This window comes from Acinonyx jubatus, chromosome A2, assembly GCF_027475565.1.
Source record: "Acinonyx jubatus isolate Ajub_Pintada_27869175 chromosome A2, VMU_Ajub_asm_v1.0, whole genome shotgun sequence".
NCBI classification, from domain to species: Eukaryota; Metazoa; Chordata; class Mammalia; order Carnivora; family Felidae; genus Acinonyx; species Acinonyx jubatus.
The window spans coordinates 75,914,750-75,929,252 of record NC_069383.1 but is presented as its reverse complement, the minus strand read 5'-3'; positions in this window follow the sequence as shown (position 1 = coordinate 75,929,252).

Sequence of the window (14,503 nt, the reverse complement as noted above, 5' to 3'; positions counted from 1 at the left end):
GTTAGAAACCAATTGGTCAATTCTTGTTTTCCTATCCTATTGGTAAATAAGCATGAAGTACAGAAACAACAGCCTTGCTGAAACTGAGTACTAACATCAGCAACTAGGATTTGCTATAAAATTCTTATTTTTTAATTTTATTTTTTGTCTGGATTATGACTACAGCTATTGCATTTCATAGAATTTTAAAACTAGGAGAAATCTTGGAAAAAATGTGATCTAATCCACTCACTTCACATAGGGGACTCAAGGAAGTTATTCCATTTAATTGCTCTTTCATGATTTTTTGGTTACCTAATTCTGTGCCCTCTGCTTACCCGAAAGGGTACATTTGTGTTACTTTCTGGTGATTGGAGGTAAAATATGACTTAAAGTCATCTGGCCTAATTTCCTAAATTTGCATATCACAAGATCTGAAAAGATTAAATGACCTGTCCAAATTCAAAAGATTAATGTCAGAGACTGGCCCTAGGTTTCCCACTCGACTTTTATTCAAGGACATTTTTTTTCTTTTCTTTTTTTTTTAAGTGTTTATTTATTTTTGAGAGAGAGACACAGAATGCAAGTGGGGGAGGAGCAGAGAGAGAGAGGGAGACACAGAATCTGAAATAGGCTTCAGGCTCTGAGCTGTCATCCCAGAGCCCAATGTGGGGCTCAAACTCATGAACTGTGAGATCATGACTTGAGCTGAAGTTGGATGCTTAACCTACTGAACCACCCAGGTGCCCCTCTAGGGCATTTTCTATTACATTGGATTTAGATTAAATTCTTAAATGATGAGAAAGCAGTAATTATCAGTAATCTAGATCCTTCCAACATGAAATACTTTAAAAAAATTAACAGAGTTCTTTGGGCCAATTTCACTTTTTCAATTCCACTATGTCAAATATATTTTGGAGTTTTAAATATATAAAAATAGAAACAAAGGTATAATGAATACTCATATGCTAGATTCAATAGCCATAAACATTTTGCATCACTGGTTTCATCCATTCTTCTTTTTTGCTGAAATATTTACTTTTTTAATGTTTATTTATTTTTGAGGTGGGGGGGAGGGGAAGAGAGAGAGGGAGACAGAGGAGCCAAAGCAGGTTCTGAGCTGAGAGCAGAGAGCCTGATGTGGGGCTTGAATTCACAAACCATGAGATCATGACCTGAGCTGAAGTTGGATGCTTAACTCACTAAGCCACCCAGGTGCCCCTTGCTGAAATATTTGAAAACAAATCCCGAATATTGTATTATTTTATTCTGACATATATTAGTATGCGCTGTTTTAAAATGGACTTTAAAAAATCATGAAACCATTATCACCTTAACAAAATTAGCAATTCTTCACAAAGTCTAATATATTTATAATTCTCCAAATATTTCAAAAATATCTTTTTACACTTGATTGGTTCACACAAGGTACCACACACTCTGCATTTGGTTAAATCTCTTGATCTAGTTTCACATCCTCTGTATTGTTGATTTATTGAAAAAATTGTGTTATTTGTCCTGTAGAATGTTTCATATTCTGGATTTGTCTCTGTACTTCCTGTTGGTGACATTTAACTTGTTGGTCTACCCCTTGTATTTCTTGTTAACTGAATACTCAGTGTTTGATGAGATTCAGGTTCAACTCTTTTGGCAAACATTTGTGGTGTTGGCTCCTTCATAGAAAGTACATAGTGTTAGTGTCTAGTCATCACACTTATGTGATGCTAACATGATACAATTACCCATCAACTTTTCCTCTAGCAATTTCATCTACTGATGAAAGTTGCTGGAATCATTTCATTAGGTAAAACGGCGATTTTCTAATTTTCTTTTTCTTTTTTTCACTTTCATTAACTGGATTTTTTTCTGTGGAGAAGAATTTTACTTTATTGACTAGGGCTATTTAGTTATTGGGTTGAGCAGAGAAGGCAGGTTAAATGCCTAATTCTTTTCTTCTGCCAATTTTCAAAGTAAGGAATATTCTAAACCCAACGGTGACCAACTAGGTTTTTGTATCTGTGTGTATTGGGGTTTTTTATTTTTAAGTGATGGAATGAACTCATGAATTCTAATTAATTAATTTCTGTTACTATTTTTTCATTGCTTGCATATTTTTTCCAGTGGGATTCTTATATTTGTTCCTGCTTGTTTATATTTGTTTCTGATATGTCCTATTAATCTTTGATTGCTTCCTTGCTTTCTGACATAACTCACCACAAACTCATTTAATGCATTTTATTCCCCACATAGAGAATCAGAATTCTGTCACAGACCCCTGGTCCCTTTTAGTGGAAAATGCTGCTTAGGGACCAGAATTTGGGCACTGGGGCTCTCTTGTTTTTGGGTGGTCACTGTCCTCTCGATCTTTGCAGTTGTAAAGCTAAGGAATACATATTTTTAAAAGAAAAATAATGAAATAATACTGATATTTAATATTGATATTCAATTCAAATTTAACAGCATAGAATTTTCATTTAGCTGTTTTAACTTTAAATTCTTTTCTCTTACACTAATAATTTTGGTTCTTAGCAACATTGAACTATTTTAATTTATCTTCATGCATAAATGTGTGCATTTGTGTGTGTACTAGTTCCAAATTAATGATACTAAAACTGATAGTTACTGAATTAAGTTCAAGACTTATTTGAAGCTCTGTTTTTTAAAAAAAAATGTATATTTTTTTATTTTGAGAGAGAGAGAGGGAACGCGTGCAGGTGAGTGAGTTGGGGAGGGACAGAGAGAGAAGAGAGAGAGAATCCCATGCAGGTTCTGTGCCATCAATGCAGAGCCCAACATGGGGCTTTATCTCATGAACTGTGAGATCATGACCTGAGCCGAAATCAAGAGTTGGATGCTCTACCGACTGAGCCACCCAGGCACCCATAAAGCTCTGTTTTTAATTAGAACACATTACACTTAAGATTACAAAGTGCTCAAAAACCACTTGAAATAAATCTATTGTTTGTGTTACAATGTCATTATTTGGATGTATTGACAGGTTTGATTGTTTTCATTTGTTTTAAATTGGAGGCAGAGTATGGTCTCCAGACCAGCTGCTTCAGCATCACTTGAGAGCTTGTTAGAAATACAAATTCTTGGGCCCCATCACAGAACTTCTAAATCAGAAACCTTGGGAGTCAGTCTCTGCAGGTGAATGCTATGTAATATGTGAGAATCACTGTTCTAGTGATAACCATTTTTATTAGTTTCTCTTTTTGCAAATATAACAAAATTACATATATATTAATAATCTCCTTTTTTTAATCCAAATGTTATCCTACTATGTATACTGTTCCATATCTTGCCATTGAAAAAATATACTTTTCATACAAGTCATTTTTTTAAGTTTTAAATTTGATTCCAGTTAGTTAACATACAGAGTTATATTAGTCACATAAGTCATTTTTTATTTTCTTCATATAAGTCATTTTTTATTTTTGCTGGAATGTTTTGGAGGTAGATTCCTAGAAGTGAAATTTCTAGATAGATTGGTAGCATTTTTTTTTTTTTTAAGATCTTATCAAATTCCATTCCCTGGGAGTGTACCATTTTGTATTCTCATCAGCTGTTTGCCAGAACCTTGCCAATAGAGTACGTTGTCAGACTTTGGGATGTTTGCCAGTCTGATAGATGAGAAATTGTATGAAAACTCATTGTAGTTTTCATTTGCATTTCCTGAATAAGAGTAAGTTTGGGCATCTTTTCATATATTTAGGCACCATCTTCATTTCTTCCTTTGGGAATGGCGGCTGATACGTTTTGCTGCTTTTCTATCAGGTTGTTAGTTTCTTCTCAGTAAGAACTCTTAATATATTAAGCATATTAGCCACTTACATGCAAATATATTTTCTCAGTTTACCATTTGTCTTTTACCTTTAGCTTTGAGCTTGTGTTGTGTCAATGCCAATAGTTTAAGGAAATGTGATCATGATTGGATATCTCAATGTTTTATCTCAGAGCTTCTAGATTTTGAATTAGTAAGGTTTTCCTCTGCTCAGGTGATAAGGCAATTCTCCCATGTTTTCTTTTAGTACGTTTTTCAGTTCATAACATTTAAACTTTGGTTTATCTGGAATTTATCGTGGTATTAAGTATTCACCTGACTTAATTTTATTTTCCTAGTTTATGTCTAGTTGTCCGTCCTAACACTATTTATTATAGTTCATCTTTTTCTTCAGTAATTTGAGATGCCACCTTTATCAGATACTGGATTTCCATATACACTTGAGTCTATTACATACTTTCTTTTTTGTTCTATTTGTACCAACACTTTTTAAATTCAGGAAACCTTTTTTTTTCTTTTTCTTTTTCTTTTTTTTTTTTCAGAAAACTCCTCGAGTTATGGTTTTAAATGTTTTATTTGTTCCATTTCTTAGATGTTATCTTACAGTTCTCCAAATGCATTTGTATTAGCTCTCTTTTATTTTCTGGCTATTTCTAGTACTTTTGTTGCAGGATTTTTACCACAATACCCAGGATTCGTTGTCTCAAGAGGTGGACACAAAATGAGCAGTGTTTTTTCTTTTAATTAATTAATTTATTTTTGAGAGAGAAGGGGAAGGATAGAGAGAGAGAGGGAAAGAGAATCCCAAGAAGACTCCATGCTGTGAGCACAGAGCCCCATGCAGGGCTGGAACTCACTAACCATGGGATCATGACCTGAGCCGAAATCGAGATGGACGCTTAACTGACTCAGCCACCCAGGTGCCCCTCTACCACACACTGTTTTAATTATAGTGACTGTACAATATGTCTTAATATCTGATGATAATTAGGAATACTTTTCATTTTTATTCTAATTATTACTTTTCTGCTAATGCCTTTAATCTTCTCTCTGTTTAGATCCTGACTTCCTATGAGAACCAGGACTTAAAATAGCTTATTACTGCTACCTCTTCTCTGTTCTTCCTCTCCCCTACTGTTCAATTTAATTTTTTTGTCTTAATTTTATCTTTTGTATTAAAAAGACAGAACGTGATAGTTTTATCTAATTTGAGTCTGTATATTCTTAAGGACAATTAAACTACTATGAGAAGGCTTATCACCTTCAGGAGATATCCTTAGCTCACATTTTCTTTCATTGGGTATCTTAAGAGGTATCGCTGGAAGGTTCATACCTTATATCTGCTCTCCTTTCCTTGTATGCTTTTCTTTCCCCTCGCATTTTTGCTCTCTGTATGGATTATTTACACATTGTCAGGACATTTTGGAATGTACATACTACTTGGTCAGCCTTACCCCTGTCTTTTGGTCTTTGTTCCACAGTTGAGTATGTTCAGTGCTTACCTGTCAGCTTTATGCTGGACCTTCTGCCGTCCACTTGCTTGGATCCTTCTCTAGTAACCTTCTTCAGAAAGAGCCTTTACATCTCTTTATCTGTGGCCTTTACGTTTGAAGAACAATTTAACTGGATGTAAATCCTTAGTTCCTTATTTTCTTTCATTGAGTATCTTCAAGACATTGCTCCAGTGTTTTCTACCACAAAATATTGCTGCTTGGAAAATGGGTGCCAATCTGATTTTCATTGTTCATGACTACCTAAAGAATTTTTTCCTTATATTTGAAATTCAATAATTTTACTAAGATATGTCCAATAAAATATATCATTTATAGGTTAATATAGCATTTTTCTTTTTTATTTAAAAATTTTATTTTGAGAGAGAGAGAGACAGAGACAGAGACAGAGCATGAGTGGGGAGGGGCAGAGAGAGAGAGGGGGACACAGAATCTGCCAGGCTCCAGGCTCTGAGCTGTCAGCACTGAACGTGACACATCGCTTGAACCCACTAACCGCAAGATCATGACCTGATCACGCAGCATTTCTCCTTGATACGTATATAGATCCAACACTTTTTAATTCAGGAAACCTTTTTTTTTCTTTTTCTTTTTCTTTTTTTTTTCAGAAAACTTCTCAAGTTATGGTTTTAAATGTTTTATTTGTCCCATTTCTTAGATGTTATCTTACAGTTCTCCAAATACATTTGTATTAGCTCTCTTTTATTTTCTGGCTATTTCTAGTACTTTTACTGCAAGATTTTTACCACAATACCCAGGATTCGTTGTCTCAAGAGGTGGACACAAAATGAGCAGCAGGCAAAAGTTTATTAGAATATAAAATTAGGGGCGCCTGGGTGGCTCAGTCAGTTGAGCGTCCAACTTAGGCTCAGGTCATGATCTCACGGTCTGTGAATTCGAGCCCCACGTTGGGCTCTGTGCTGACAGCTCAGAGCCTGGAGCCTGCTTCAGATTCTGTGTCTTCCTCTCTCTGACCCTCCCCCGTTCATGCTCTGTCTCTCTCTCTCTGTGTGAAAAATAAACATTAAAAAAAATAAAAAAAAAAAAAAGAATGTAAGATTAAAAAGGAAGAATAGTAGGAGAGCTCTCTTTACAGAGAGGGAACCCTGACAATAGGCAAGGGTCCTTGTTTTATAAGGTTCTGGTCGCCCCCACCCCCACCCCTCCCTTTCCCCTCATTCCTTCTCAGGTTTTATCTTTATTGGCTGGATAACTGTAGGTGCTGGGTTGTCCATTTCTGATTAGCTTGTTTCCATTGTATGAGGGGTGGTCTGTGGCCACACCAGTTCCTTGTGGGTCATAGGTTTTATGGTCTACTTATTTTTAGTCAGATCTTTTGTCAAATTCCTGAAGGAAACCTGAAGGGGAGTCACCTGAAAGTGTTTGCTGTGGTCAGACACTCCCAGCATTGTTCCAAAATATGTCTTTCCCCACCCAGCGCTGTTAGGTCCTAATCCTTTCCCTCTCCCTATTTTATCCTATTTTTTTCTGTCATATTTTCTCCTAAATCTTAAAAACAACAACAGTAACATGAACAACAACAACTTTGTTTGCATTCCTTCCTTCACTTTTCCCTCTCTATGCATTCATGGCATCTATTTGTGGGTTCTTTTTTTTTTTTTTTTTTTTTTTTTTTAGTGTTTATTTTTGAGAGAGAAAGTACAAGCAGGAGAGGGACAGAGAGAGAGTGAGACACAGAGTCTGAAGCAGGCTCCAGGCTCTGAGTTATCAGCATAGAGCTCGATGTGGGGCTTAAACCCACGAGCTGTGAGATCATGACCTGAGCTGAAGCTGGATGCTTAACCCACTGAGCCACCCAGGTGCCCCTGTGTGTTCTTTTTAATTTAGTTTTTATTTCTCACTTTTTGCTCTTCTCTCCCATTTCCATCCATCAATTTGACATCCATCAATTTTCATTTTCTATCCTTCTGTAACTTTTGATGCATAACTCCTGGGTATAAGGAATGCTACAATTCTTAATTTTCTAAATCAGAACAACTCTTTGGAGCTACCACTCAACTAGCCAGATTCAATTTGAGGAACTCTTTGTGTCTTATGCTCTTTTACTTTTTTTATCAAAGCAGGAGCCAGGGATTGCTTGTGGCTAGAAGATGGGGTGGGGTCTGGTCCTGTCCACACAGCCGTTGGCATCTGTGTTCTGGTTCCTCTGGCTATGTGCTACTGCTGTTGAGAGTTGGCTTGATTTAGGCTCTTCACTTTGAGTGTCCTTAGAGATAACTCTTAGAGCACTTCACTACATCGTGTGAAGATTCTTACTAAAACCTTTGCGTCTTACTAAGACTCTGTAAGGCGGCTGTCATCACTTGGATGCTTCATTCCACAACCCTCATTCCCCTGGCCACCTCAGTCTCTGGGTAGAGGAGAGGCTAAACCCATACTTTTCCACTCACATTTGGCCATTTCAACTTCTGCTGCCCAAGCTACCGCTCTCTGAGACCATCGGTTTCAAAATTTTCGGTGAAACAGAAATACATGTTTTCCTTTTGTGTGTTTTGAAGGATATTTTATATCTTTAAATCTTTAGGAACACATATTATCTTCTGTTTTACAGGTATGGGATTCGAACTTAGGAAGTAGATACCACTTCTTTTTTTTTTTTTTTTTTCCAATATATGAAGTTTATTGTCAAATTGGTTTCCATACAACACCTGGTGCTCATCCCAAAAGGTGCCCTCCTCAAGACCCATCACCCACCCTCCCCTCCCTCCCACCCCCATCAACCCTCAGTTTGTTCTCAGTTTTTAAGAGTCTCCTATGCTTTGGCTCTCTCCCACTCTAACCTCTTTTTTTTTTTTTTCCTCCTTCCCCTCCCCCATGGGTTTCTGTTAAGTTTCTCAGGATCCACATAAGTTACCACTTCTAGTAGCACTGTCCCGACACACTGTTAATGCACATCTTTGCTTATTTATGCCCGTCTTGTCTTAGTATTCAAGTCAGTGAAGCTAATTGCTAAAGGGTGTATTTCAACAAAAGACGCAATAAGTGTGAAGATTTTTTTAGATATAATAAAAAATAATTTTTTTTTTTTTTGTGACTTTTCAGCCACCAATACTTGTGGTCCTCCAAGAAGCAGACAGCAAGGTAGAACAAGAGATACATTGGAGGAAATGCCATGATGGATAAGGCGGGAAGGAGCCTTCATACTGCAGTGCAGGTCTTACACCTGTGAAAGAGGGAAGTGAGGGAACAATGGTGTAGGAAGGGATTCAGATCCTGGTGCAGGTGTGAAAAACTCTTGGCGGGGGAATGGGAAATACTCAAACAAAATGTGCCCGTTAGAGAATCTTACGTGAAGTGGTCAGTAATTGCTTGGTTCCAGTCCCCCTGTCACGCACAGTTTGTTGGCCAGGAGCAGCCCAGGTTCAATGTGGAGCATGGATTGAGTGAATGAGGTGTTGCATTCCTGTCAATCAGCAGGTTCTCTTGAAGGGCCATGGGAGTGGGTCATCTCTATGGCTGCCGCTGATGTCTACCTGATACATTTAGCCAGTTTTAAAAACCACTTTTAACGTAATTTTTTTTCTATTTTAAAGCAGTTTGACAAAGTCTTCTTCCCATATGGGGCAAAGATTCCAACAGAGATCAATAATCTACAACTTTTGTTGCTGTATATTCCTAAAATGTCTAAGAATCTAAATATTATTTTAATTAGAGAATGTGAAAGAAGTTAAAATATCATTTTTCATTATTTACCATTCCAATAATTGTAGGCAATCTAAATACACCATTAGACAGTGCTGTTATTTTAGTCTTATTTTTTATTTTCCCAAATGTGAGGTACTCCTCACTGACTGAAAAGTCCAAAATTGGTGACTGGATGTACCTGTTTCTGATCAGTCTGTCCTTTTGACCATTTTGATTTTGATCTCCAGCCAATTTGTTTTCAACTGAATCATCTTCCAAAAGGACCAGAAAAACTCCTAGCCTGGGAATCAGTTCATCTGTGGTCTAATTCTGCTTTGTTACGATGTAGCTGTGTGACCTTGCAGAAATTACTTCACCCCCTTGGACTTCAGTTTCCACATCTGGGAAATGAGTTTATTAGATTAGATAATCTCTAGGCTTCATCTAGCCTATGAAATATTGCACTTGAAGTTGGAGGTTATGGATAAAATATTTTCTAGATTTGTTATCAAAAACTAAAATAAAGACACGGAAGCTATATTTAGGAAATGTGTGGACAGCACACATGTTGGAAAATGCAATTAATATTTAAAATAATCTTTCAGGCCTGAGGGATAGGTTATTTTCTACAAAATAAACTTTAATAATGATAGGGTGGATTGTTTTTTTTTTTTTAATAAGCCTTTTATTTTAGAACAGTTTTCGATTACAGATTTATGGTGAAGATAGTACAGAGTGCATATTTGTTTTTGCCTTACACTTAAGTGTAAAAATATCTGTGGCAATCAGTGTTGGGTGGGGTGGTGGTGGAAGGGGCTGAGATGGGGCTACTGGGGCAGAGTGTGGAATGAATTTAGGTGTATTATGTCATGCAGTCCTGATATTATGTGACTTTCAAAAACGCCACAACAACCACCTAATGCACCTAATACCTACATTAATAGAGACCTACATTAATGATCCAGAATAAGGGAAGCACCAATCATATTGTCCTGTAACCTGGCTAAACGTCACCTAGAGTTCTATTTTTGGTTCAGGCAACTGTGTTAGGAAAGGAACACTGAAATGTTTGCACAAGGTCTAAAGAAGAGAGAGTGGAGTAATGAAAGATTTTTACATTATTATATAAGAGGAAATACTGACACTGCTCGAGAGGTTTAGCCTAAACAAGAGAAGACTTAGCAGAAACATGCAATGAATTATTTTTTAAATTACATATATTTTAAAAAACTAGGTAAACTGCTCATATAATTAAAAAATCAAAACAATAGAAAAGGTATCAATGCATCTACTTCTGTTTCTACTCTGTTTCCCCATCCTGTTTAGGTATGATTTTTTTATTCATTTCTTTTGAATCCTTCCACAGTGTTTCCTCAGGCAATTACAAGCAAATACACATATGCAAAAGGAATCAAACTATGCATGTTATTTTGCACTTTGAATTTTTTTACTTAGTAATATATTTTGGAGATCTTTCCATATATCTATAAAGAAGGTGCCTCATTAAAAAAATATATTTATTTATTTTAGAGAGAGTGAGAAAGCTAGCAGAGGAGGAACAGAGAGAGAGAGAGAGAGAGGGAGAGAGAGAGAGAGAGAGACAGAGAGAGAGAGAGAGAGAGGAGAATCCCAAGCAGGCTCTGCATTGTCAGTACAGAGCCTGACACGGGACTTGATCTAATGAACTGTGAGATCATGACCTAAGCTGAAATCATGAGTCTGACACTCACCCAACTGAGCCACCCAGGGAGCCTCATTTGTTTTAAATAGTTGTATAGAATTCCATCTGTGAAAGCACCACAGGTAACATAACCAGTTCCAAAGATCATTGCTTGAGTTCTTGCCCAGTTTCTGTTTGTATGATGTTGCCATTCATGAAAAAACAAGAAAAATGAGTAGCAATGTCTATTTTTTCACCTCAAAATCTTGCAGAGATATTTATAGGATAAATTCTTGGGAGTGGGGCCTCTGGGCCCAAACTTAACTATGCATTTTTAGTATCCAAAGATACTGCCTTATTGCTATCTATAAGGGTGGTCCCAGTTTGCACATTCAAGAGCAATGTATGCAAATACGTGTCTTCACAGCCTCACCCACACAGAGTGTGCTCAAACTTTTGGATTTTTGCCCACCTTTTAGGTGAGAAATGGCATCTTAATGTAGTTTCAGTTTTCATGCATCTCTTTATGAATGTAGGTGAATATCCTTTCATATGTTGGAGATACTTTTTCCCATGTAAACTCTCTGTTCATACCCTTTGCACAGTTTTGTACTGGATTATGTAGTGGTTGTTATTTCTATACCTCATCCTTTTGGCATTCACCTCTGCAAACTGAAAGCTGCTTGTATGAACACCTGTAATGCTTTGCCTGCAGGCTTTTTTCCGGCCACGTTGGCAAATGGGGTGAGAGTATATAGCAAAAGTCAGGAGAGCCAAAAGTTAATGCCCTAGAAGCTTCTTTTATCCAATAACAAACAGATTTGGTGCATAAAACCTCCCATCTTCCCTTCCCCTCAATAGGGATAAATCTCAGGTACATTTAACACTATCTTCCAGAGTTTCCCAGGGGAGTTGGGCCCACAATGGAAACCAGCTTGAAAATTCACACTTTATTCCTTCTCTGCTCTACTTTCTTACTCTATTCCTATACTTAATGATTTCATTTCCAAAGTAAACTGTGTGTAATGGAATCCTTGCCTCAGTGTCAGCTTCTGGAGGAACCCAAGCCTAACCATGTTGTTATTCCTATCTTTGAGTGCTATTCTAAGTGTGGTCTGCAGATGGCGCTGGTTTGTGGCCTGGTTGTTAGCCATCTGATAAATTCAGAATTTGAGTTTAAAACTTTAGAAATTTTTATAGCAATATGATGTTGCCACAACATGTAAGCATGTGGTTTTGTGTACACACACACACACACACACACACACAGAGTCTGTGGTAAACTGGCAGAAAACAAAAACAAAAAATCTGGCCTTTACCTCAGATAGTTGGAGAGGCCCTAACTTTAAATGATGGTCCTAAGAACAATGGGTGGAAGTACAACTAGAAAAATTTTGGTTATGGGCACCTGGGTGGCTCAGTCAGTTAAGCCTCCGACTTCGGCTCAGGGTGTATGATCTCAGGGTCGGTGAGTTTGAGCCCCACATTGGGCTCTGTGCTGACAGGTTGGAGCCTGGAGCCAGCTTCAGATTCTGGCAGAACTCTTCCATTTCAATAGATTCTCCCACTCTGTCTGAATGGAATTTGAGCAGTCACTCTGTCATTCTTTTTCTTTGTTTTAAAATTTTTTAAGGAGTCTTTACTCTTTCTGTATGTTTTGTATTTTATTTGCTTTCTCTAGTTGTTTCATTTTCTTCTGTTTCTAACAAGAGACAGGGTTAGTAAAAATGGAACTAATATGCTGATTGTGTTCCTGAAAACCTGTTGACTGTCTAAAAATTATAGGGGAGGGGCGCCTCCGTGGCTCACTTGGTGAAGCATCCGACTTCGGCTCAGGCCATGATCTCACAGTTCACTGGTTCTAGCCTCACGTTGGGCTCTGCGCTGATAGTGCAGAGCCTGGAGCCTGCTTCATGTTCTGTGTCTTTCTCTCTGCCCCTCCCCTGCTTGTGTTCTCTCTCTCTCTCTCTCTCTCTCTCAAAAATAAATAAATAAACATAAAAATTATGGGGGAAAGTTTAGTTCTAGTTGATCCTGTTCTGATAGTCTTTGGTGTATTGTGAGTTTCATCCAGTGACTGTTCGTAATTTACAGAACTGGGAAACTGGCAACTAGGTAATGGTACGGAATCTTTTTTTTTTTTTTTTGTTTTTGTTTTTTAAGCACTGAAGTTTCTCAACTGGCATTAAAATACTAAGTGAACAATGTTAAGAGATTTCCTAGGTGAGTCACTGGACCTCAAGAACAAATAAGTTCATTCACTGCATAAAGCACTGAGGTGAAACCAGAGAGAAAGAACACATTTGAGTTTGAGCTTCCGGAGTAGAGCTCAGCTGTTCTTGGCTACTCTTCTGAGTCCTTAGGTCAGGGGTTTTGCCTGCCTCCAGGTGAACCAAGCTCTCTCTGTGAGGCTTATGCTAGCTTGTCATCAGACTGGAGTGGGAAGATTTTCATGGCACTTGCAACAAAGTTGAACTCAGTGTTGAAACTGCCATGGCAGTCACTACAATCTCATAGGGTGTACTAAAATCAACACTAGGCAAATGTGGAGTGTTGAAGATGGGCAATCAGGGATATTGAAAGTACTAATGAGCACCCTCTTTAAATAATATTTTGAAAAAGAGTTGTCAGTGGTTCAGTCCATCCAGCCTAATATATGCATTTGAAGGAATGTTTTGGAGGATGGCCTGAGTGTCCTCCATTATACTGTGGTGTTAAAAGGGAGTGGCCTTGGAGGCACATTGCCTCCAGTTTGAATTCCAGCTCTGCCTCCTATCAGGCAAGGCACTCAATATATTTAAACCTCATTTTTTGCTTCTGAGAATTGGGGATAATATGAGTACTTCTGAGAATTGGCATGAGGATTAAGTAAGATAATGCATGTGAAGTGTTTAGCATAGGCTTTGCCCATAGAATTAGGCAACAAGCATTATTAAAAGCCTTACAGGATTCCCTTGTGGCCGGAAACATGGATGCTTCTCTTTTGGGCTAGGGCAGGGGTTCACTGTCCTGCTCAGCCACAGTCCCCTTTTCTCTAACCCCCAATCCTTTCCCTTTCACCCTTGATCCTGCTCCTTCTCACTGTAGTCTTCTTCTTATTTCCTCTTATCTATGAGTTCAGGGGCTGTCAGAGGGAATTGCAATATGTGCAGCTACAGATCTGTTGTGTCTGAGGGAGGGGGTGAGTTCAGGGGCCTCCCAGGTTGCCATCTTGTCCCGGAACTTTCAGGGCTTTGGCTTGAGCTTGAGGAAAGGCAGTGCATAGAAGAGCAATGAAAACTCTCTTTTCCTAAATTCTACTGAACAAATCTTTAGAAGAGTAGAGGATTTTTCTACATTGTAATTCTTACTCATTATAGAGAATTGGAGTAGGATCATGCAAGGATATGTTTGGTGTGTTAACACGTGTAATAGGTGGGTGGTGTGGATGATGGTTATGGGGATAGAGAATAAAACCTGCAAGCTCTGTGGGCGGCACCTTAACTGTCATTCCACCTTGATTTGGGGGAGAAGGTCCAGAATCTTTTGGGTTCCTAGAGGTAAAATTCATTACACACTTTTATCATTATCATGGCTCTTTTGTGGTCTCTGAACAATCAATGCAGGAAAAGCTTTTAATGTAATATCTAATTGAAGTAGCTTTTCAGTGGGGGCTTTTCTCTTTGCTTCTAGCCTACTCCAGGTTGCTAGCCCTCTATTTCCCAGTTTTTCTTTTGCTTTTGAAAGAATGGTTACACCCATCAGGCCTGCAGCTGTCCACTTGTGCAGGGCATTTAATATCCGGTTTGCAGGCTGAACTCCAACCTGAGGTCGGTCCACTGGTGAAGTCATTAGCCCCGCCATGGTGGCATCTACCTGGAGGAAGAAAGGCATTTTGTTTTCTACTTCTAACTGAAATCTGGTGTGGGACAATATACCCCTACC